Genomic DNA, 26,311 nt, shown 5'->3' with positions numbered 1-26,311 from the left:
CTCTTTGATCATATGACTTCCTGGCACCACATATCTTGCTGTTTATTTTATCCCTGCTCAGTACAGTACATTTACAAAAGGATGTATTTGTCATTTTGGACCATTTCACATTTATTATTATACTAAGTACTAAGCTTCCACAAATCTTTTCAAAAAGCATGGCTTCATCTTTTTTTTTTTTTTACAACTGATAAGTGTATAGCTCTAAGGAAAGGAACATTAAAGATGTATCTCTTTTAAAAGGATAATTCCCTGCCTCCATGTAAATTACAAATATCAGCTGGAGAGAAAGACTGAGAGAATCACTGTGGTGTATTGGTTAGAGTACTGGAATAGTCAGAGGCATAATCTACACTGGAAGCCTTTTCATTTTTCATGTGACAATACAGTTTTTCACATACAATTGCTCCTCTGTGGTACACATTACAGAATGCAGCGTTGCATGTTACCATACAGCAGCACATAACATTGCAAGTATAGGAAAATGGGATGAGTGCCGATGACCATATATACAGTTTGTTGTTGTGGTATTGGTGGTGTGCCTTCAAGTTGACTACAGCTTATAGTGACCATATCCTATAGGTTTTTTTGGCAAAATTTATTCAGAGGAGGTTTGCTATTTCCTTCCTCTTAGTTGGAGATTGAGTGTGACTTGCCCAAAGTCTCCCAGTGGGTTTCCATAGCTGAGTAAGGATCTGAACTATGGTCTCCCAGACACCTACTTCAACACCCAAACCAATACACTATACTACTGATTCTTAGATATATGTTGTCACAATATGCAACACATCTTGCTGTTTATTTTCTTCCAGCTCAATGTGATATATTTACAAAATGATGTTTTTGTCATTTTGGATCCTTTTGCATTTATTATTATATTAAGAACTAAGCTTCCACAATTTTTTTCAGTATACATATATATATTCAATACATTCACTATACATATACAATATGGGGTATTTGGTCCAGATTAAGTTTAAAAATAATAATACAGCTTTGCAGTAGCAAAATACTTCATTTTTAAAATAAATAAATAAATAAATAAAAGCAAAATGAAGACTGTACAATACGTTGATCTGAACTGTATGGTGACTACTACTACATGAAATACATTTTTTTGTCCTACTGACTTCCCACCAAACCAATGGATATATTCCACTTTTGATATGGATAAATGGTTGTACAGTAGTAAGGAGTGGTTTTTGTTTTCTTTTGTTTAGTTGGTTTAGTAATTTTGTTGTAGTTTATATATGTATGTTTTAGATATGTACTGTACAAAAATTTTCTGTGTGATTTTGACTAGGTTTCAATAAAAATGGTTACAAGGTGCCCTTGATACCTACTGGGTTTCAGTAAGAGCAAAACACATGCACTTGGAATATCACCAAGTGATTATTAACTGTTAATAAATGTGTCATTACAGAATAAAACAATTTAGACTGGATTCAAGAACAGGAATAGAAAGACAAGTGAAACCAATTATTTTACAAGGAACACATGCCAGGACCTTATCAGAAATATACTTAAGACAGCAGCATGCATCTTATCACCCACCAAAAAGCACATTCTGATAATAATACCCATGCTACAGCATTCAGTTAAGTGCTGTGGGCAATACTTGCTCATTAGTGGCTCAGATTCTCCACTAATGGGAGGTTTCAGGTTGAAATTATTCAGGTGCATTGGCAGATATCCACGGGAAAGCTTGCACAACCTCCACCTGCACTTTGTCTACATTAAGCCAGTGGGTATTAGTCACACTCATACGAAATTTCCTCACAAATATTTGAACACTGGAAGATATTTATATATGTAATTAGATGGCATCATCTCAAAGAGCTAGTTTGCCCACAATCTTGCAAACGTTTGACTTTGAAAATCTTCTTGCCCATGAGTAGCTTCAATGTTAGTAAGGTAATAGCTCTTCAAGTTACCAAGTTTTCTATCTTACTGCATGTTTGCTAGATGTAAAATCTAAATACAAGCATGGTCTTTTCAGGAAGAACATACGGTAATTAAATTTAAAAGAATTGTGTTGAATATTCAAATTGCTAGGATATAATTTGTGGCATGTAACAGAAGTTATGAGTTGCTTATACTAATTTCCAATGTGTTCTTTATGTCTACCATAGACCCACATCTACTGGTATATCTTAGACACAATCTAGCCAAAGTACTTCTAAGACCCTTTTATATCCATGGGAGAAATTCAGCACAATCTGAACTCTAACATGATGATGCTGATAGGATGATTTGGGCTACGTTGTGCCTATTGTATTTTAAAGCAGTGAACCGTATATATTCGACTATAAGTCGACCTCATGTATAAGTTGAAGGCAGGTTTTGGGACCCAAATTATGGATTTTGATATGGCCTCTGGATAAATTGAGGGTAAAACTTAGGGTCACATAACAAAGGATCTATAGGATGAAGCAAAGGAAAACAATGCCAAAGAACTTACAAAATTCCAGCAGGCATAACTGTACTTCCACTAAAGGCTGGATGGATGAGAGAATAGATGTCTATCAGTGCTTCCAAGTCAAATTATAGTTTTCCTTTCACCAGAGAATGGTTCCTTTTTAAAAATAACATTGACCCATGTATAAGTCAAATCTGGGGTTTAGAGTTAATTTTTGACTAAAATTTCTAGAATAATAATAATAATAATAATAATAATAATTTATTTGTATCCTGCCCAATCAATGAGGAATCAGGGCGGCTAACAACAGTGGAAGTACAATAAAAAAACAATTATACATGAGTAAATACAATATATGCATTTGCCATTGGTGTGCTGCTTACTTGAAGGATGAAGTGGGCCTCCCTAACTGGCTAAGTACCAAGTTGAATACATACACAGGGACTTCTTTTGTGAATCCAAATCATGTCTTCATTAATGTTTTGAATAGATGGGTATATAAATGATGTGATGATCTATATTGGCCAGTCAATATTCAAATGCATTTCAGTGGCTAGTTTAGGGACTATGAGGCAGTCTTGTTTCCCTTGGATTCCTGAAAAGGGAATCTTAAAAGAGTTCTATGATTATGAAAATAACAGCAGTGGTTGCTGCAACAATTTACAGTGGTACCCCGGGATACGAATGCGCCGGGTTACGAATTTTTCGGGATACGAAAAAATCCCATAGGGATTTATTGCTTCGGCTTACGAAGGTTTCTTCGGGTTACGAAAAAACCGCGGCGCTATTTTCCGCCACCGGAGGGCAGCAGAGAGCTATTTTTCCATTAGCGCCTATGGGAATTCGGCTTACGAAGGTATTTCGGGTTACGAAATTAACCGCGGAACGAATTAATTTCGTAACCCGGGGTACCACTGTATACAATAAATTATACTGTGAAGTGCACACATGGCATACCCTGCCTACATGCTTCCAATACAGTCCTTCCCCTAGACCAGTGATGGTGAACCTTTTAGAGGCTGAGTGCCCAACCTGCAACCCAAAACCCACTTATTTATTGCAAAGTGCCATGTCCCTCTGGCTTTCCAGTAACGAACTTTGGCAAACTCTGTGCTGGGGCAACGGCACATGTGCCCACAGAGAGGGCTCTGAGTGCCACCTCTGGCACGCGTGCCATGGGTTCGCCATCACTGCCCTAGACCTTTTAAACCAGGGGTAGCCAACCTGCGGCCCGCGGGCCGGATGCGGCCCGGCAAGGCCTTGGGACCGGCCCCCGCCTGGTCCTGCCGCCGATTGCCGCCGGAGCCTTTGGCCTATCAGGAGGAGGCAGGCAAGGGAGGCAAGCAGCAGGCAAGGGGAACAAGCGGCGGGCAAGGGGGAAATTGTCTATAGAAGCCTCCGAAACATGCATTTATATTAACATTTTTTAAAAATCAGCAAATTTTTTTACGTGTCCTCCATTTGAAAATTTTGTCCTATATTTATCCTGGTTTATTTATTTAATTAATTTTTAAAAGAAATTATTTAATTATTTATTTTTTGGCTTCGGCCCCCCAGTTGTCTGAGGGACAGCAACCCGGCCCCCGGCTCAAAAAGGTTGCCTACCCCTGCGCTACAGCTTGTCATTTTTGAATTCTGGTGCAAAGAACTGGACAGAGTATTCCAAGTGAGGGCTGACCAAAGTGGAATAGAGTGCTACTATTACTTCCGTTGATTTAGAAACTACAGTCATCCCTCCATATTTGTGGTTTTGATATTTGCAGATTTGATTATTCACGGATTTCATTAATATGTTCTCTCTAGTACTGTCTAGGTCCTCCAATGCAACTCTGTGGTCAACGTTAACTAAAAGTTGCACTGAAAGACCATTTGTAGCTACTCCAGTGCCATTCTATGGTCAGTGTATGTTGGACATTGACCACAGAGTTGCACTGGAGGACCTAGAGATTCCTAGAGAGGTGTCCTCTCAGGTAAAAACAGTGTTTTTGTTATTTGCGGTTTTTCCATATTCACAGGGGTCATGTTCCCCTAACCCTAGCGAATATGGAGGGACAACTGTATACTTCTGTTGATGCAGCCTAGAGTCGCATTGGCTTTTTTAGCTGCTGCATCATACTGTTGAGTCATGTTCCACTTGTGGTCTACTAGGACTCCTTGATCTCTTTCACATTTTCTGCTGTCAAGCCAGGTATCCTCCATCTGTGCATTTCTTCCTGCTGAAATTCATTTTGTTAGTTTTGGCCTAGCTTTCTAGTCTACTAAGGTAATTCTGAATTTTGATCCTGTCTTCTGGTGTATTAGCTACCCCTCCTAATTTGGTGTCATCTACAAATTTGATAAGCAACTCCTCTATTCCTTCATTCAAGCCAATGACAAATATGTTGAATAGCACTGGCCCCAGGACAGAATCCTGTGGCATCCCACTGGTCACTTCTCTCCAGGTGAACATATTTTCGGTTCATCTGGTCAACCAGTTACAAATCCACTTAACAGTAATATTGTCTGGTCTGCCTTTTACTATCTTGCTTAAAATAATATAATGGAGAACTTTGTCATAACTGTCATTTTCCGGCCTATGTAGGAGTAGACCAGGCAGGTCCAGCTACATCAGGGCTAGCCTGGAAGAAGAGGCTCCTCCCTCCATAACTGTCAACTTCTGGCCTGTGAGGGAGTTGACCAGGTAGGCCCATCTCCATCAGGGCTAGCCTGGAAGAAGAGACTCCTCCCTCCATAACTGTCATCTTCCGGCCTGCGAGGGAGTTGACCAGGCAGGCCCAGCTCCATCAGGGCTAGTCTGGAAGAAGAGACTCCTCCATACATAACAGTCATCTTCCGGCCTGCGAGGGAGTTGATCAGGTAGGCCCAGCTCCATCAGGGCTAGCCTGGAAGAAGAGATTCCTCCCTCCATCCCTCCATAACTGTCATCTTCCGGCCAGGGTTGAGCAGCAGCCCAGCTCCATCAGGGCTAGCCTGGAAGAAGAGACCCCCCTCCATAACTGTCATCTTCCGGCCTGCGAGGGAGTTGACCAGGCAGGCCCAGCTCCATCAGGGCTAGCCTGGAAGAAGAGATTCCCCCTCCACCCCTAACTGTCCATCTTCCGGCCAGCGAGGGAGTTGTCAGGCAGGCCCAGCTCCATCAGCTAGCCTGAAGAAGAGACTCCTCCCTCCATAACTGTCACTTCCGGCCGCGAGGGAGTTCACCAGCAGGCCAGCTCCATCAGGGCTAGCCTGGAAGAAGAGACTCCTCCAACATAACGTCAACTTCCGGCCTGCGAGGGAGTTGATCAGGAGGCCAGCTCCATCAGGGCTAGCCTGAAGAAGAGACTCCTCCCTCCATAACTGTCCATCTTCCGGCCTATGAGGGAGTGACCAGGCAGGCCCAGCTTCACCAGGGCTAGCCTGAAGAAGAAGAGCCCTCCCTCCAGTCCATCTGCCTTGGTCAGAGGGAGAGAAGAATGCTGGACCTGATCCCCCCCCCCACCATTCCCTTCTCCTTTTGTGTCGTGTCTTTTTACATTGTAAGCCTGAGGGCAGGGTACTGTCTATTATCCCTTCTGTTGTAAGCCGCCTGGATTCTCAGTGATTGGGCGGCATATAAATAAATCCTATTATTATTATTATTATTATTATTATTAAAGGCCTTCCTGAAATCAAGGTATGCTACATGGTAATTTTATTTTAAAAGATATAAGATTAGTCTGGCATGACTTGTTTTTGAGAAACCCATGTTGACTTTTTGTGGTTATGGCATTCCTTTCTAAATGCTTACAGACTATCTGTTTAATAAACTGCTCACTATAATCTTTCCTGGCATTGAGGTCAAGCTAACCAGCTGACAATTAGTTCCTTTATTTTCCCTTCTGGAAGGTGGGGACAACATTTGCCCTTCTCCAGTCTGCTGGGACTTCTCTTGACCAGGAATTCTCAAAAATTATTGCCAAAGGCTCTGGGATTACTACTACCAGTACTTTTAATATCCTTGGATGAATTTAATCTGACCCTGGAGACTTGAATTTGTTTAGTGTAGCCAGGGATTCCTTTGTTACTTCTTCACTTATTCTGTGCTGCATTTTCCCTATAGCATCCTCTATTCCAGTTTCCTCAGGCTGAGCACCCTTTTCTTTTTATGAGAAGACCAAAATCATGTAGGAAGTAACAGGTTAAATGAGTGGTACTGACTGAGAGCCAGTGTAGTATTTTAGACTAGTACTCTGGAGGATCAGGGTTTGAAACCCCACATGGCCATGGAAACCCACTGGTGATCTTGGGAAAATCATACTTTCCCAACTTCAGAGGGAGACAATGGCAAACCTGGCAATAAATTTTTCCAAGAAATTTTTCCAAGAAAGTCCTAGGATAGGATTACCGTAAGGCACAGTTGACTCAAATACATGTAATAGCAACAACTTCATGTGTGAAAATTAAAAGAATCAATATTTCAAAAAGAATGTGTTAGTGGATTTGATGATGGCGAATGCCAATACAAGTAAAGTAAATGGATGTACTATTTGTCCAATAAACATTGCTGTGTGAGGCACAAAATCCACTACTCTAACTAGGCCATGAAGACTGTTCCCCCCCCCATATTTACAGATAAAAAATGCGAAAGCCAGATCTGCCCCCACCTGCACTCCCAAACTTTCACATTCCTACTTCCAACTGACTGTTCTGACCTGTGGAACTGATCTTAAAGACTGACTAAATGATTTCCAGAAATATTCAGGTGGATGGCTTCCATGCTGGATTATATTAGACCAGCTGTTGCCTTAAAGTGAATCCTTGAGTATAAATGCTTCCCTCCCAGAAGGATATGCAAGAAAAATACTACTGTGTCAGAATACATGAAAGCTGCTACTCTGTCCTCAAGATCCGGTGATTAAAAGTTTTTCTTTGACTTCTAAGAATCCTTTTCTAAGTGAATAAAAACATGACAAAACTATTTCAGATGTAATGATAAATTGCTCTGCACAAGCCAGTGCAATAAATTTGCCAGCAGTCAGCCAGCAAAAGCTGTACAATCCAATGCGTTGTCAACTGAATGGCCTACAGCAGGGGTGGGCACAAGAAAAATTGGGACCTACTGGCTGATCTCTGCTAGATCTGCAAGATTTTTTGCCTCCCAGCTGTTCAACAATAACAACAAAATCACTTTCCTCCCACCTAAATTGAGCTGCTGAAATTAAAAAAGTTTGAGCTCAATGGTGTTTTATGTGAAAACTCAGTTCCAGTCTGGTACTAGAAATCAACTCTTAGACTCTGAATGTGTTCAGAAGCATCCCATTCTGACAGCTGTCTCATTACGTATCAGTGTACACAACGTGGCTGCCACATGGAGGGAGTTGTATATACTTGTTCCAAGGGTTGTTGCTATTTTGTATATACTTGTTCCAAGGGTTGATGCTATTGTGGCTCAAGTAGGGATGTTGCAAGAATTTGAGGCTTGCAAAAGCAAGAGCTCCTGCTTATCTCTAACCCACAAAATGTTTTTGCCACCCCCTCCTTCCCACAACCACAAGAATATTCTTTGGGGTAGCAATGGACATTCCCAGGGTTCTGGTGGTGTATCTTTTCCTACCGATTCTGCCTGGGAGTATAGCATGGCTGTCATCCCTGTTTTCCTCTGTTTCCAAAGGTATATTTCTGGTTTGAGGTAAGATAGGCAGTTTGCAAGAGCATGTGGCTCACTTTATAAGCATTCAATCACCCCGTGAGCATAAGGTAACGTATCCCTAGGGTTAATATGTTGACTGATCATTTTTAAAACCAAAGATAAATTGCTTGTTCAATTACATTAACAATACTGCATCACCCCCTATATCAGGGGTAGGCAACCTTTTTGAGCCGGGGGCTGGGTTGGTGTCCCTCAGACAACCGGGGGGAGCCGGGGGGTGAGCTTCCACCCCCGGGGCGGGGGCCGCATGCTGGAGGTGGAGCTTCCACCCCCAAGGGCCATGCCACCTCCTCTTTTGCCGGCCCTGACGGGGCCCCAGCCCTTCAGAGGCCAGGAAAGAGCCAGCGGGGACCGCAGCGCTGGAGGCCTCCCGTCTTGCTGGCCCCTGACGCCAGGGCCCGCTGCGCCGCGCGGAGCCCTCCTGGAGGCCCCTGCGACGGCAACTGCCTCCCAGCGGCCCCTGGGAGGCCAGTTGCTGTCCCTTGGGCCCTCCAAGAGGCTGCCTGCACGGCAGCGGGCCTCCCAGAGGCCCGTTCCTTTGCTGGGGGTTCCCTCCAGGAGGGCCCAAGGACAGAAACTGGCCTCCCAGGGGCCCGCTCCCGCCGTTGGAGCCCTCCTGAGGACCCGGTTAAGGCAACTGGCCTCCCAGGGGCCCGCTGCCGTCGAGGAGCTTCCTGAGGGCCCACGCACGGCAACTGGCCTCCCAGTGGGCCCCTGAGCCATCGCAGGCCCTCCTGGGGGGGCCCAGCCAGCAACGGCCTCCCGGGCCCGTGCTGTGCCGTCGCAGGACCCTCCTGGGAGGCCCCAGCTGCCAACGGGCCTCCCAGGGGCCCCTGCTGTCGCAGGAGCTGTCTTGGGAGGCCCCAGCGGCAGCAACGGCCTCCCAGGGCCCCCCGCGGTCGCAGGAGCCCCCTGGGGGGCCCCAGCAGCATCAACGCCTCCCAGAGGCCCGTTGCGGCTCCTGGAGCCCCGTTTCGAGGCTCCGGAGAGGACGCAGCGGGCCTCCCAGAGGGCCGTGCGGCGGCTGGAGCCCGTTCAGGGCTCCGGAGGACAACAGCGGGCCTCCCAGAGGCCCGTTTGCAGCTGCTGGAGCCCCGTTTCGGGGCTCCGGAGGCAGCGGGCCTCGATGGGCGCCACCATTTTGCCCTTCAAAATGGCGGCAAAAAAAAATCTCTCGTCGCGTCGATCTATTTGGCCGCGCGAGACTTTGCCGCCATTTTGAAGAGCAAAATGGCGGCTGAAGCCGCCGTGGCGATTTCGGCGGCAAGAGGGAGCGGGGGTCGGCGGGAAGGCGCCCGCGGGCCGGATCCGGCCCACGGGCCGGAGGTTGCCGACCCCTGCCCTATATGATCATCTTTGTAGAAAATGATTCACTGCGTGGAGAGCTTTATATGCGAGCTGAATGATTTTAAAACATCCCCTAACCATGTAGCAATCATTAGGCATATTTAGCACCATATATAACATATACATATATATATAGTGTATACAGCACTATAGTCCTGTAAAGTTCTATTTCACCCTTTATGTCACAGAAAAGCTGTTGTGAAATTATATCCTAAAGAGGAAAGATTGCATACAAGTTTCTTTCTTGACTTGGAGAATGTTTTAGTATGCTGAACAGAGTTTATCCTTAAACACTATAACTTTATATGTTCTAAACTTGCCCAGTATCAGATAGCATGATGTGATCATTACAATGAGTACAACATCATTTATACAGTCACTGTTTCCACCAACTCTGAGATTGGATTTGTGAAAGTACTGTGTTGCTTCAGAAAGCCAGTGTAGTGTGGAGGATTGAGTGTTCAACAAGGACTCCAGGAGACCATGGTTAAATCCTTGCTTGGCCATGGAAATCCACTGGGTGATCTTGGGAAAGCTACACTCTCTCAGCCTCAAAAGAAGGCAGCTACAACACCCCTCAAACAACTCTTCCTAAGATGACACTGTGATAGGTTTGCCTTAGGGTCATCATCACTTGGAAATTACTTGATGAAACACAACAATAAATTGTTTTGCTTACTCTTACAATATTGTCTATTGTTTAAAATGCAGCACCCCAAAATAACACGTTAGGTCTACCAGAGGAAGTTACAATTTGGAAATATGTCAGATCGGGACTATTTCTGGTTCAAACCAAAGGACATCTTCCACCCTACCACCAACAGGGTGTCTTCAGTTTTGAGGGTGGGAAAGGGAATATCTGTTTTTAAGACCACATTTTTAATATTGATCATGCAGACACAAAGAGTTTTAGACAACTGGAACCACAGCAGAAAGGAAATTCTAATTCAAATGCCAGTAAACTCATCACAATGATTTTTTTTAAAAAAACCCACAGTCAAATGTATAAGTCGCTTACATGGACCATGCTTTGCAGAAGTAACATACAGTAATTTTAATGTTTTTCATGTTTTACTATTGTCATCATCAACATCATTGATTACAGGTATGATTTATCCTGAGATTATCCAGTAACATGCTGCAAGGCACCAGTGTTCCCAGGATTCTCTAGCACTGAGCCAGGACAATTAAAGTACAGTGGTACCCCGGGATACGAATTGATCGTGTTACGAAATTTCCGGGATACGAAAAAGTTAGATTGGAAAAAACTGTTCCGGGATACGATGTTTTTTTCGGGTTACGAATTTTTTTTCGGCGCGAAATTTAAACGCAAAGCGCGGCTAGCGGCTTTCCAGCGCTAACGGAAAGCCTTTTCAGGTTGCGAAATTACTCGGGTTACGAACGGAGCGTCGGAACGAATTAAATTCGTAACCCGAGGTAGCACTGTAGTCTCAACCTGGGTTATTTCTGCAGTGTGTTTTGGAGCAAAACTTTTCATAAATATTTTAGCAATAGCAATAGCAAATGTATTTCTATACTGCTTATCAGAGCACTTAAGCACTCTCTAAGCGAGTTACAAAGTGTAAACTAATTGCCTCCAATAATCTGGGTACTCATTTTAGCGACCTCGGAAGGATGCAAGCCTGAGTCAAGCTTGAGCTCTTAGCTGGTATTGAACTTGCAACCTTGTGGTTTGTGAGTGGCTGCAGTACAGGCATTTAACTAGGACACTATTTTCTAGTGATAACAGTAGGAGCAGTGAAATTATTTTAAAATTCTTAAGGTATCAGTAGCAGATATTCAGTCATACATACTGTCTGTTGTTTAATTCCGTAAGTTGTGTAGTGGCAATGAATTTACATAAAATTTGAATAAGGTGGAATAACTAACAGCAGATCTACACACTCACCCACTGAAACTTTCACAATGTGGTGGCAGAGGTGAGGTGCTGCTGCTGCTGCTGATTAACAAGGACACCATTTTAACCAACTTCATCCCAGAGCTCAATCCATAATGCTCTTTAATCCCTTCTACACTCCCAGTAAAATTCTTAGAATCATTCTGGAGCTCAGAAATACCTTTACTGTATCCCTATTTCTGCATCAGGTCCATCCAATGTAGCTTGACTATGCAGTGGTATGAGTAGCAGGTAGGTTCCAATTCATGTCAGAAGTGATATTGCAAGTTTGGACGCTACTAGAACTTGGTAGTCCCGATGACATCATTAGAAAAATGCAGGGTCTTAGAGGCCTCCTGCATTTTGTATCCTTTTCAGCTTTATGGGGTTCCCAGCACTCCTATTTTGTAATACTTACTGGATGAATGAGGAATGATATAATCAGGAGCACAATGTAACTTAGAAGCCTCTTTTATTTGTAACAGAGCCAGAAATTGATTCACTCTGAATATCCAACAGATATCTTCTTAATCTGTTCTTAATGGATCTGTGTTGAGTTAGACATGAGGTGTGGTCTGTCCAAAAATAATCCCTACCTTGTTCAGTAATAAAAAAGTTTCATAGGGAAGGTAAAGACATATACTAATTTGGTATTGTTTGCCTCTCATATATTCCTTATGTAAGACAACATGTGATTATAGCCAAAAATAATGCTATTACAGATTTAGAAAAATATAAGCAATATGTATTTGAAAGGTTGTTTTAAATAAGGAGGAAAGTCTTGGCAGGGACTATAGGCTTTAGACATCTGTTTAAAGACTACATATTAATATGTTCTCTTTAGTACTGTCTAGGTTCTCCAATGCAACTCTGTGGTCAACTTTAACTAAAAGTTGCACTGAAAGACCATTTGTAGCTACTCCAGTGCCATTCTATGCTCAGTGTATGTTGGACATTGACCACAGAATTGCACTGGAGGACCTAGAGATTCCTAGAGAGGTGTTCTCTCAGGGAAAAACATGGTGTTTTTGTTATTTGCGGTTTTTCCATATTCACGGGGGTCTTGTTCCCCTAACCCTAACAAATATATGGAGGGACAAGTGTACAGTGGTACCCCGGGATACGAATTGATCGCGTTACGAAATTTCCGGGATACGAAAAAAATAGATAGGAAAAAACTGTTCCGGGTTACGATATTTTTTTCGGGTTACGAAAAAAATATCGGCGCGGAATTCAAATGCGAAGCGCGGCTAGCGGCTTTCCAGCCGCTAGCCGTGCTTCGGAAAAGCCTTTTTCGGGTTGCGAAAAAAATCGGGTTACGAACGCCGCGGCGGAACGAATTAATTTCGTAACCCGAGGCACCACTGTATACAGTCGCGCCTCGCCATACGCTGCCTTTTTATAGGTGGCTTTGAGCATAGGCGCTCAAAGCCGTCGGTGCGTGTGGGGCGGAGCGTCCCATTCAATTGAATGGGCGCGCGCACCCGTTGTGCCCTGCGCGCGCCTGCACCACCGCGCCGCCGCGCACGAGCCCCATTGTTTCCAATGGGGCTCGAGCATAGGCGGAATTCGTCTTACGCGGAGGGATCCGGAACGGATCCCCCGCGTAAGGCGAGGACCCACTGTATTTAATGCTTCTCTTAATGATGTCAGATCATTTTCTGGTGTCCTGTAAAGTTAAGATACCACCTGCGCCTCCCACCATTACACAAATGAAGCTATAGCTCAAAAGAGGCAAGCCAAATAAAGCAGCTTCTGGCTACTTTGCGTGAGTGGCATTTAGATGAGGCACACCCCCAAAGTGGGCAGAAGCTGCGGCAAGGCTGTGCCAAGCTGGCAAAAACAGGCTTTTCTAGGAGCAGATTTAATCTGCTCCTGCCAGCTGCCATCTTGGGACTGTGGCGGTGACCCACTTCAGGAGTTGGCTGTGTAGTTGCCACAGTCCCAGGCCAACTGGGGCTGGAGTGGCCAGAGGCCATTCTTTCCAGGCTGTTTACTTCACTTCATCGTCAGGACTTATCTAGGATATCTTTGGAGACCTAACCTCAAGTCTTTAGAGAGTTATCCAGTTAACCCTTAGATCCAACCATGGAATGGTGGAAGAGTGAATGAAGGAATGTAATACTAGGGAATAAGACAGAACTGGAAGATATTTCAGCAGACTAGAGCTTTGCAGAGGACACACTACATTAAGACAATCTGGCTAATCAATTCAAAACCATAACAAAAACTGCCCTAGAAGTTGTAGCACCATCAAGAACTCCCCTAGTTACATGGTAATAATCAAGACCTTGGCTGCATGCAGAGCTGCACATGGAATGCTCTATCATCCATTGATTGGAAAGGAAGTGGATACAGAATCCACCAGACAAGCTGCATCAAAGCTTTAGTACTACTTGCACAACTTATTACTCCCAGGCAGACAAATCCTGACAATCATATCTACAGGAGAAGATTCAAGCTCAAGCTCATATGCTTCATCACTTATTTGGGACCTTCAGTGGGTGACTGCAATGAGGGACCTAAAGTCCAAGATTTTACTGCAAGTGATTTAGCCTCCTTCTTTGTACAGGTGACCTCAATTGGTAGATGGATCTTCGCCGCCATTCTCATCACCTGGCTGAGGCTATGTCTCTACTATTATGGGCAGAGTTTCAATTTCCCCCTATTACAGAGGCTGTCATGTGTCAGATTGCATTGTCTTCTTCTTCTGTTTTCTGCCTTATTAACCCCTTTCCTTCTCTTCTTTATCCAGTTCTTCTACCTTTGTTTCTGCCTTATACAACCTATGTGGCGAACTGCTTCTCTTCAAAGGGTATTTTTCTAGGCTGCTTTAAGCATGTTGTCCTGTGTCCTCTATTAAAGGAACCCTCCCTGGATCATTCACTTTGTGTTAATTATCATCCTGTGTCTCTCCTCTCCTCCCATTTCTCTTATTTGGAGAGAGCAGCCCTTTCCCAATTGATAACTTACAGCATTTTTCTTTTTGATCCATTTCAATCGGGTTTTGAACAGGTCATTACACAGAAACGGCTCTGGCTCATGTACTAAATGATATTTTAGTATCAAAGTCTTGCTGTCAAACATTGATGTTGATCCTATTGGATCTCTCTGCAGCCTTTGAACTATCAGATCCTTTTACTATGGTTGGCATCATTGGGAATAACAGGGAACACTCTGTCTTGGTTTAAACCTTTTTTGTTGGATTGTTCCTCTTTTCTCATTATATAGGCTTCCCCTTGTATTTCTTATTTCAGAAGTGAGTTTCCAATATCACATCTACGCATATGACACTAAAATCTTCCAGAACTTCGATTTAATTGATGCTACTGTGTGGAAGGTCATGACTGATTGCCCATTGACTGTTTCTCTGAGAGTGACCACCCACTATCTTAAGTTGAACACGGATAAAGCAGAGACCCTGGTATTTTAACCTGACTGCCCAGAGGCCCCTTTTCATGCCTTCAACTGGGTTTATAGGGTTGCACACTGTCCCATGTCTCAGTTGCCAGAAATCTTGGTGTCCTGCTGCATGATCGTCTGTCCCTATGCATCTTTATCATGGCAAATGCAAAGGCATGTAACTTCCATTTTTTTTAACATTCACAGGATCCATAGCTTTTTGATAGTTGAGACTTCCCTTCTGCTTGTCCAGACTTTGGTTATTTCACATCTGGACTATTGTAACACCCTACTGGCAGATTTGCCTTCCTACTTTCTTATTCTTCTGGTTTTAATCTAGACGTGTGCTATTCCAGTTGTTTTAAATCTCCCTAAACACTCATGTCTCTTCTCCACATACATCCCTCAATTGGCTACCAGTTCAGGCCAAGGCTCATTACAAGCCTTTGGTCCTGGTATTTAAGCCCTTTAACCTCCCCCAGTACCTGGCAGCTGGGTTAGCATGGTATGCATTACTGACAGTTCCACCAATGTGTATGGCTCTGTCAAGCCTGAAGGTCTTTCAGGAACTTGCTCCGTATGTGTGGAACAGTCTTCCTTTGTACTTCTGACTGGAGGATCTTGTCCATTTTTGTGAAGGATTGAAGACTTTCCCCTTTCATTTGCCCGATTAAGCTACTGAGTGTGCCTGAGGTTGCTGAGATGGTTAGTGACTGGTGGGGTTGTTAGGATTTTATTTTTAGTATATTATAGTGCTATGTTTTATTGTTTTGTTCTTGATTATATATGTCTGATGTTCTGCCCTCTGGTGAAAAGAGCATTATAAATAATGGTTCTTGCTGTTGTTTTAATTCCCTCCCTTAAATTGCCTTCCAAGTACTTCAAGATATCCTACATCACCAGCATAACTATGATGACACAGATCAGTAATCATAGTTACAGCTCAAAATGGTACCACTCCAAATCCTACCTTTGCAGCCTGACAGTCCCCTGACTGAAGCATTTGAGGCACTGAAGATCAGGATGTTGGAAATTGAAGTATGCAATGCTCTTCTGGATATAGAGCACATAGCGATCAGGCAGATGGAGAGATTCCATGGGGTCTTGCCACAACTGTTTGTTTCGTGGTGTCCCATAGGAGTTCACTATCACTGTCATTTCCCAATGCCTTGATCTCCAGTGTCTCAGAAACACTTTGGCTGGGAGCTGCCAAGCTGCAAAGTTAAGTTTTAGGTATCACATTCAGTCTTTCACAACTGTAAACATAAATCTCCTTGAGTTATGAGAGTCCATCTTATGATCTTGTAACTGCTGAACAGAATACCAGCCATTGATCCCATACAGACAGGCCAAAATAAAGCTGCTTCGGGTCACTTTGGAAGTATGCTGTTTAAATGATGCATATGTCCTAAGAGTCCAGAAGCCGCGCCAAAGCCACAATCCAGTCCTAAGAACTGGAGCACAACTTTGGCGCAGCTTCCGAACTCTTAGGATGCATACATCATTTGAACAGCATACCTACAAGTGACCTAAAGCAGCTTTATTTTGGCCTGTCTGTATGGGGACATTGTTAGATACAGCAGGTAGTACCGACATTGATTTTTTAAAAAAAATATATGCAAAAATGTCAGCTGATGTATGGAGAATCCTGTATCATCATTGATGGAAGGAATTTCCCCCGTTGTTCAGTCTAAGGTGAGGCCAGCCAAACCTCTTTGAGCCACTTCCAAATCACACTCATCATACTTTCCTATGACAGAATAGAGTATTTGAAACTAGGGTGATGATGCTAGTCTGGAAATAGGGAGAAAGAAATGTAACATAAAACAGGATAGTACTTTCGGCCAAAGGCCAGAAATAGATCTGCTCTCTCTAGAATTTAACAAAGTAAAAATAATCTAGATTTCTCTGAAGATGCCAGCTACAGATGCTGGCGAAACGCCAGGAAGAAACTCTTCTAGAACATGGCCACATAGCCCGAAAAACCCACAAAAAACCATAATCTAGATTATTTTGGGTTCTTTTACAAGGATATTCCCATAATTTTATTAAACAAACTAAAGCGGGATACAGACCACCCAAAAAGGGTGATCTGCCCACGCCTTGTTTTGCTGCGTGAGGAAGCTGCAGCGGACAAACCGCGCAGCTCCCTTGTGCAGCAAAAAGAACCCACAAAAAGTGAGTTCTTTCTGCAGTGCCATAATGACGCTGCAGTGCGCCAATGGCACATTCGCGATGTCATTATGGGGGCGTGTCCTGCGGACACTAAGTGTCCATCGCATCAAAATGGTGGCACCTGTGTCTACAGGGTGCCATCATTTTGACGCCCTCGTCACATGCTAGGGGTGAGGCAAGTATGGGCGGTGCACCCTCAGACAGCCCCTAGCATGTGACGAGAGTGCACTACAGGCCTGTCTGGACTGGGCCTAAATTTCTTCTAAAGTCTTGTACCTTGGCTCAGTCTGTGACATCATTAATTAACAACCCTCTGTGAAAAAGCTGCAATGCAAAATCTTTTTAGATACAATGATTATTTAATATAGTAACTACCATTCGTGGTAGGTAATAAGTGGAGGCCCGGGTAGTATAATATCCTACTATATTATGATACAAAAAGTGAACACTTCAGCCTTTCTCACTGACAGATACGTGGCAAAAATACCTCTGCCTCCTTTAACATCGTCTATGATGTTCATCTAGGTTCCCCGATACCTTATTTTACAGCAATGTATCATGCTGAAAGCCACCTTCCAGAAGTACCATCCACTGGCAACACTATGTCAGCTTCACTTGGGCAAAAGAGGGTTATGCACAAGAAGATTCCCAGTCCAACTAGTCTGGGCTGGTATGCATTCCCTCCTCTAACAAGAGAAACATGTTAATGGAATTAACAACTAGATCCTCTCTCTGACTTGTATAAAATAGAACATTTGTCTTGCAACTTTGTGTATTCCAGATTAACTGTTACAGTAGGCAAACAACATTTATTAAAATGTATTAAAATATTTTTAAAACCCAATTTACAGTACAGTACTTTAAAAATTGTTTTGTTGTTGTGTGCCTTCAAATTGTTTCTGGTTTATAATGACCCTAAGATGAATCTATCATGAGCTTTTCTGGGGCTGAGAGTGTGTTATTTGCCTAAGGTCACCCAGTGGGTTTCCATGGCTGAGTGGGGACTTCAAACCTCATCTCCAGAGTTGTAGTCCAATGCTCAAACCACTACACTGTGTTGGCTCATCTGGTTTAAAAAGAAAACCAATTTAATACTAAGTCTACACTTGTAACCTCTAAAAACTGCAGTAAGCACCACCTATCAAATATACTGAATTATACACTACTATGTTACAGAACCACTGGAAAATGCCTTTTGAAGTTAAATACTATAAGCAGTGGAATAAATAATGTATTATTGGTGCACGTTTCCAAGCATCTAAAGGCAAGTACATCATCATGGGTCCTGAAATCCAAAAAATAACTTCAGAGAAGAAATCTAGAATGTCTTCTTAATCTAATTCACCTGCTTGAAGTTTTCTAAACTGCTATTCTTCTAATGGATTCTGGAGCAATATACAATAAATATAAAAGTGATTTAAATAAATATATAAATGGATTAAAACAGTATCCTTTACAACAATATAAGGTGTTAAATAAATTAGAAATTAAAGGACAGTAGACGTCAGAGATGTAAAATTTCAGGAAATTTTGAAGCCATGGGTGGGAATGTTTTTTCTTTTTTTTTCTTTCAGAAAATGATTGAAAATTGAAAATTTTTGGAAAATTGAAATAAATGCAACATTTGCATTTTTATAGACTGAAAATCAATTTGTTACTTTAGTAACATAAAATATGACTATATACAATTTGATTTGGCATAAAATTATCACAATTAGTATATTAAAATACAATGTATTCAAACAATTATTAAAAATGAAATTAACTTTTTTTTTGGGGGGGGGAAATAATTTGAAACAAATTGAATTCTGGGTTTTGTAATTCGTTGTGGCTCTGTGACAGAGAAGGCTAAATGTCTCACAAAACTACAATTCCTAGAATTCCATAGCACTGAGCCATGACAGTTAAAGTGGTGTCAAACTGGATTATTTCTGCAGTGTGGATGCAACACTAATTATCAGTATCAATTTCAGACTCTGCTTCTGCTTTGTTATGTTTGTCATCATTACAGTTACCACAGACTTCTAAAAACCAAAGGTTTTCCCAGATTGAAACAAGCATCTTTACTCTTTCACATGTGAGTTTATTTCTTAATTTAGTGTGAGTGTTTCCAAACATAGACCAGATTCTTTCTTAAAGGAAGAAATGCATCTTACTCTTCCATTGGAGAGTTCAGTTTGTAACCTAGTACTTGCTTGTCCTCCTCACTCAGCGCACAGAACTTAGAATAATCTAACAGTGTACACAGTTTTTAGTAATGATTTGGAGAATATTTGGCACACCTCATCTTAAAGATTTTATTCATATGCTAAAATAAAACATTCCATAATCACTTTTCTTCCTTTTTTCAATTTTTAGGGAAAAAACAAAAAAAGTTTCAGAGGAAAAAAACTGCTTCCCCACCCCAAAAATTTTTTCTGGTTTTTTTCCGGGCCTTCACATCTCTAGTAGAGGTGTCTAAAACTATAAGCAGTTTGAGCCTGTACAACCCTTTTGAATGCCAGGACAAACAGAGAAATTTAAACCTGATGTCAAAAAGAGTGTAATATTGGTGCCACTTGCAGATCAGGGAGCTGCTGCAGAAATTTCTCCATGTTTAATGCATACATAATGCATCCTTTTCAAGGAAATGTCAAATATAAATATTCAGTCTCATGATGCAGCTATCAATTGATGATTACAATACATCTATCTGGTGAAGTACATCACTCTAGCATATGAAAACCTACTTCATAACGAATTTGTAGTCTTCAGCTCTCAAAATTTTTTGATTGTATTTGCTACAAAGGATTACCCTGGTTACCTCTCAGGAACTTTATCTCTATTATACTTTGTCCCTCCCTAGTATCCATGCATTAGAGATGGAAAGAATACTACTATTTTTGCCACTCTACTGAAACATTGGTCAACAGCTCTGAGATTTTTCACATTTCATGATTTTTTGGTAAAACATTTCATCTGTGTAAAAGAAAATCCCATAAAACATTTTTTTCCTCTGAAGAGTTTTTTTAACACGGACATAATTTTTGCAAATTAATTTAAGAAAAAACCATTGAAAATGTGTAAAAGCTTTCTGATTTCATCCAAGGTATAGGAAAGTTTTCTTTGTTTTGCATGTAAGACAAAGGCCCTTTACAAACGGGCCGTTTCGTACGTACTCTGTATGTACTAGGGTTGCCTGGGGGTGTTTCTTTTAGACACCTCCAACCCTAGTACATACAGAGTACGTACAAAATGGTGGCGCCCTGTCCACATGGGCGCCGCCATTACGACGTCACGGCCACGCCGCCTCCAAACAGAGCAGCGCGGATGTGACGTCCTGGCGCCGTGGAAGGGTGCCTGTGGCGCCCTTTCTGCGGCACCTGAAGGAGCTCCATTTTGGAGGTCCTTCTTGGTTTTGTGTCGCTGGTGCACCCTTTACACAGTGGCCCCTTTCTCCCTTTCCCCGCCGCTGTTGGGGTGTCCTTGGGGCTTGAAGCCCCAAGGACACCCCTTTCCAGGCCGCGGGGAAGCAGCCTTTTGCTGCTTCCCCGCAGCCTGAAAAAGCGGCAGATCAGGGCCTCAGGGCTGCCACTGTGGCAGCTGAGGCCCCGATCCGTTGGGGAAAGGGACGGGTACAGGCCTCCCCAAAGAGGCGGTCTGTAAACCGCCTAAAATTAGTAATGATTTATATCCTTACTGTACACAAAGAACTATGTGACTAATTCTTGAGAGATCATGGAGTACAGGGAAAATATGGCACAAAATACAAGTCTTAGTTTAACAATAGCAACATCAGTTCTAGAGAACACCAACAATTCACTATTCAGAATATCATTTGTTTTATTCTAACACTACTTCTGAATGGTTTCAGCAATTTTTATATCTTAACAATGGGTGCACAGATAAAAGAAAAGACATTTCTACAACCATCTTCAAGCATGATCTGAACTCCATAATCTGAATCGTATCAGGTCTACAGTTTAGGATGATCCAGTCTGGATTTCTGCCACCACTAAAGCAACACCCCCCCCCCCTTCTTGGGCCTTAATGACAGCACTGGTTTAAAGAATACCCAAGCTATGCATCTCCTTTTCCCATCTGGTCATGGTTCAGCTACATATCATGGAGAAAATTTGATTTAAAATAAGTAATTAAATTAGACTTTTTACTTGGTTTTAATCATGGTATAAAATCCAGCATGGTTCTGATTCTCCTTTTAAAGACTGTTCTTGCTAATATTGCTTAAAGTCTTCACTAAGTTGAATTCTATTCAGCCCTTGTCATACAGCTGAATGAAATCTGTTTTTCCTCTTTACCATATAATTAAAAAAGAGGTAGGAACACATTTTGGCATGTTATTTTCACATTACTACGTCATACCTTGGTTTTGCAACCTACAGCAATCAATGCCAAGTAAAGAGTAATGCTTGATTTAATCCACACCCTTGTATAATTTGGCTGACAGTACTTCCTTTATCCCAAAGGCACAGCAATAATTATCCTAACATATACCAATTTCATATAAATATGAATTATGTTCTCTTGATAAAGCTTTTGGAATCTTCAAAGTTTTGCAGCTATTGTGCACATTATTTCTATAGTTTTGCAGCAGCTAAGTATTTTAATTAAAGTGCTTAGAACTAACATGGGGTGGATGAGGGGAGAATCCATGCAGTTTTTATTTCAGTGTAAACAAATTTAGCAAGCCAAAACAGTTCAAATGGTATGCTATTTTGACATTTGTATTATTACTTTTAGAATATTACTAGTCAAATTAGAAGAAATTGGAGTGTTTTCTTTTAAAAGAAAAATATAATAAAACTATGATGAGCAAACAAACAATAATAATTGGGGTAATAGAAATTGAAAACACATTTTTAAACACACCTTGAAAACTGGATGATTACGGGATTGCATTTAATTTGTTGTTGTTGTTGTTATTTTTCAATAGCTACTTTCTGGATTCATACTACTGACCAGATTTGATTTACTGATGCAATTAGTTTTAATTTCATTTACATTTTTAAACTAAGTCTATCATTTAATTAAAAATCTAAGTGTCTACTTTGTTGCTGTTGTTGTTGTTATGTGCTATTATTATTATTATTATTATTATTATTATTATTATTATTATTTAATTATATCCCAGCTGGCTTACATGTTAATACATACAATCTCCAACCTCAATATCCCACCCACCCTTAAAATACAATTAAACAATTCATAATTAAAAATATGCTTTAAAATAACAACACAGAGAGAAACAGATTGAATAGTTAGTTTTGACTTATAGAGACTCTATGGCCTCGTACAGACCGCCTCAAAAGGGTGGCCTGCACCCGCCCCTTTTCGTGCTGGATTGGGGCCAGGGCAACCTCAACAGCAGCCCTGTGGCCCCAATCTGGCATTTTTCCAGGCCAAAGAGAAGCGGCAAAATGCCACTTCTCTTTGGCCTGGAAAAGGGGTGTCCTTGAGCCTTAGGTGCCAACGGCACTGTGGCACTAAAGAGGAGAAAGGGGCGGCTGCCGCAGCCCCTTTCTTCCCTGCATTGTTGGCGTGGCCGTTTGGTTGCATCTTCAATGATGCAGGGGCCCAAAACGAGCTCCATTTTGGAGCTCCTTTCTGTGCCTCCACCAGGCCGCCATAAGCAGCCTGTGGTGGAGCAGAAATGCTATGTGTATGCTGCGCTGTTTGGAAACGGCGTGTGCATAATGTCATAGTTATGCACGCCGTTTGGATGGTGCTGTGTAACGATGGTGTCCCCTCACACGTACTAGGTTTAAGGAGCATGCGTTTAGTACACGCTCCCTAACCCTAGTATTGCTGGGATCACACCGCTTTAGGGCGGTGTGTAACGGCCCCTTGAATGAGTGACCTCCAAGGGACCCAGTTATTAACAGCCCAAACCCAGGGCTGTGGCTTCCTTTACTGAGTCAATTTACCTCCACTGAAATCTCCCTCATTTCCTACTGCCTTGTAACTACCAACATTGTAATTTCTTCCAGTAAGTCATGCCTTCCCAACACAACACTCAACACAATATATGAATAAAAATATTTTATCTAGTTTGCATATTTTCATCCACACATTCATGTATATTCATATTTTAACTTATAATAACATTGTTCAAATTAGAATCAAAGAATCATAGAGCTGAAAGAGACTGCAAGGGCCATCCAGCCCAACCCCCTGCCATGCAGGAAATCCAGATCAAAGCACCCCCGACAGATGGCCATCCAGCCTCCGTTTGAAGACCTTCAAGGAGGGAGACTCCACTACACTCCGAGGGAGTTTGTTCCACTGTCGAACAGCCCTTACTGTCAGGAAGTTCCTCCTAATGTTGAGGTGGAATCTCTTTTCCTGTAGCTTGTATCCATTGCTCCAGGTTCTGTTCTCTGGAGCAGAAGAAAACAAGCTTGCTCCCTCCTCAATATGACATCCCTTCAAATATTTAAACAGGGCTATCATATCACCTCTTAACCTTCTCTTCTCCAGGCTAAACATACCCAGCTCCCTAAGGTGTTCCTCATAGGGCATGGTTTCCACTTTCCACTTAGATCACTTTTATTTAAACAAAGTCAGTTTTAACACACAGCCATACTCACAAACACCAATACTCACAGATATGTACACTGTACTAATGTATCACTAAGTCCAAAATTTTGATGAATTGTTTAAACTTGTTAAATCAGTGAAACATGTTAAATAGCAGGCAGCAATATTTTCCTTCTTTTCTAGTTTCTCTGTCACCAAGTGCTTTATTTCCAGCAAATCTGACTAAACTCAAATAACACTTTTCAGTGCTATGATGAACTGATGACTAATTAATTTTAATGATGATCTTCTGAAAGATTATCATTTGTGTGACTAAGAATATTACTGGAATATGGCATTGGTTTAAGAAATATAGGGTCATTTTTTAAAAAAATTATCTCTTTTAAAAAATGTATTGACAATATTTGTAACTAATGTTGTTATTAATTATAACAGAAAGATTAAAAACATTAAATTGGAACATTGTTTATTATTTTTGTGTCTGATTTGCTTTTATAACTAATATTCCTGTCACTGCTTAAAATATTGGACACACAATAATAATTAACAGGGTTTTTTTTTTTTTTTTTTTTTTGAGGAACAGGCAGAACATGAACACATGACACTTCCATTTGAGGACTCTGTGGTTTAGTTTACATATAAATACCCTTAAACAGGTTTTCAATTGTTTTTGAAGCAAATTATTATTTGTGTAAGCTAGAATTTACTGAATTTAAATAAAATGTTAAACAATGCCCTTGTTTTCACAGGCTAAATCAAAATAAGCCACTCAGTTCATGAGACTTCCCATTTTACTACTTCCCCCAGCAAAATTGTAAAACAATAAAGAAGGATTGTTTAGTGTGTTGTCTGAATTGGAAATTCTGCTTACAAAGGGAATGACAAGTCAGGATGCCAGTTGGTTACAGTTGCATGAGCTGAAAGGGATACACAGCAGAAGCACTTATGCTGTATATTCCACCATACTGTTGCTTCACAATAAACCAGGATACTATGGAATCTTGGTATAGCTCATTTATTTATTTATTATATTCTGTCTTTCAAAGAAAGTAATATCCGGGTGGTATTACTCCAACTGCCTGCCTGAAAGAAGACAAGCCCTCCCTTCAGCCACCATCTTGGGGGGAGAGAGGCAGGCAAGCTCCAACTGCCTGCCTGAAAGAAGAAAAGCCCTCCTTCCGACCACCATCTTGAGGGGGGAGAGAGGCCTGGCCTGAAAGACAAAAAGCCCTCCTTCCAACCACCATCTTGAGGGGGAGAGAGGCCTGTTATGTTTTATTTTGACTTTGTATTGTACTTCCTGTTGTACACCGCTTTGATCTAATTTGGAAAAGCGGTATATAAATAAACATCATTATTATTATTATTTCCTGTGTGAACATGGCCAACAGCTTGCCAGAAAGAGAAAAGAAATGGAATATGTCACTGGGGGATGGGGGAGTGTAAAGGAGAGGAAAGGATATGTAAGTGCCAGGTACAAACTATACCACACCATAGTTGGGCCACTGTGTGTAATCTGATTGGTCAGTGTTTCTCTATAGTGTGTAAAACATTGACTCAAGATAATGTACATGCAAACTGGTTGAAAAGTATTCTTTCATTACTATTCTATCCAATTTACCACTGCTTTACTTCATTTAAGACACTATTTAATACCAGAAAATTATTATCATCACTCTTTCAGATTAGTTTCTTATTAATGGATTTTTTTTGGGGGGGGGGGGGGGAGGGAGAGTTTAGTTTCAAAGTTGAACTTATAATCAAAATCAAACATGTATCAGTGTTGTTTGTTTGTTTAATTCTGTCTTTCAAAGTGGTATACAAAGGAATATCCAGGTGGTTTTCAAACTAAGACCGATCCAGATCAATCTGATCAACTTTTGGATGTTGCCTCATGTGCCTTAGACTATGACTCAAGACTAAACATGCACACACACCTAGTATAAATGAAGTTGTAACATAATTTTCTTCTTCTTGGCTTTATTTCGCAAACCAAGATTCAGGAAGGACTCCTTCGTACTTTCTACAAGCGCGTTGATGACATTGGATGTATCCTTCGAGCCTGTGCAATGGATTTTTCTGGTGGAGCGCAGCATGCACAGAATTGGCCTCACCCTTTAAACCAGAGGTTCGACTACTGAGGCCTTGACAAACATGGACGGTGGCAGGGAGGTCTTCGGGTCATAGGTTTTATTAGAGTTTCCTTTTCTTAGATGGCTGACCTTACAGGGTTAGACGAGCACCATCTGCCTGGGTTTGGGGTCAGAGTTTTCCTTCTCCTAGGATGGTTTCCATAAGGCTAGAGAACCCATCCTGCCCTTTGGCGCTCTTGGTCAGACCCTTCGGTTGTGACCTCTCTGGCATGGGAGGCCCTGCCGGTGACTATTATACCACCGCCAGCATAGCTCACAACTTCATTAGGGTATGCAAAACTCTCCCCCACATAGTCAGAGCATAGCAGGAGGGGAATAGGAGGCCAGAAGATGACAGCTAAGGAGGGAGGAGTCTCTTCCTTCAGGCTAGCCCTGATGGAGCTGGGCCTGCCTGATCACTCCCTCTCAGGCTGGAAGATGACAAGGAGGGAGGAGTCTCTTCCTTCAGGCTATCCCTGATGGAGCTGGGCCTGCCTGATCACTCACTCTCAGGCCGGAAGATCACAGTTATGGAGAGAGGAGTCTTCTTCCAGGCTAGCCCTGATGGAGCTGGGCCTGCCTGATGACTCCCTCTCAGGTTGGAAGATGACAGTTAAGGAGGGAAGAGCCTCTTCCTTCAGGCTACCCCTGGTGGAGCTGGGCCTGCCTGATCCCTCCCTCTCAGGTTGGAAGATGACAGTTAAGGAGGGAAGAGCCTCTTCCTTCAGGCT

General features: G+C 42.1%; 1 protein-coding gene across 1 annotated transcript in view; it reads right to left on the bottom strand.

Moving 5' to 3' along the window:
- AHI1 (Abelson helper integration site 1) overlaps positions 1-26,311 on the bottom strand; it is a 131,498-nt gene that overhangs the window by 36,127 nt on the left and 69,060 nt on the right. The window lies entirely within an intron of this gene.

Source organism: Sceloporus undulatus, chromosome 1, assembly GCF_019175285.1.
Source record: "Sceloporus undulatus isolate JIND9_A2432 ecotype Alabama chromosome 1, SceUnd_v1.1, whole genome shotgun sequence".
Lineage (NCBI taxonomy): Eukaryota > Metazoa > Chordata > Lepidosauria > Squamata > Phrynosomatidae > Sceloporus > Sceloporus undulatus.
The sequence above is the reverse complement of the archived record's forward strand: the minus strand, read 5'-3'. Positions and strand labels throughout refer to the sequence as shown.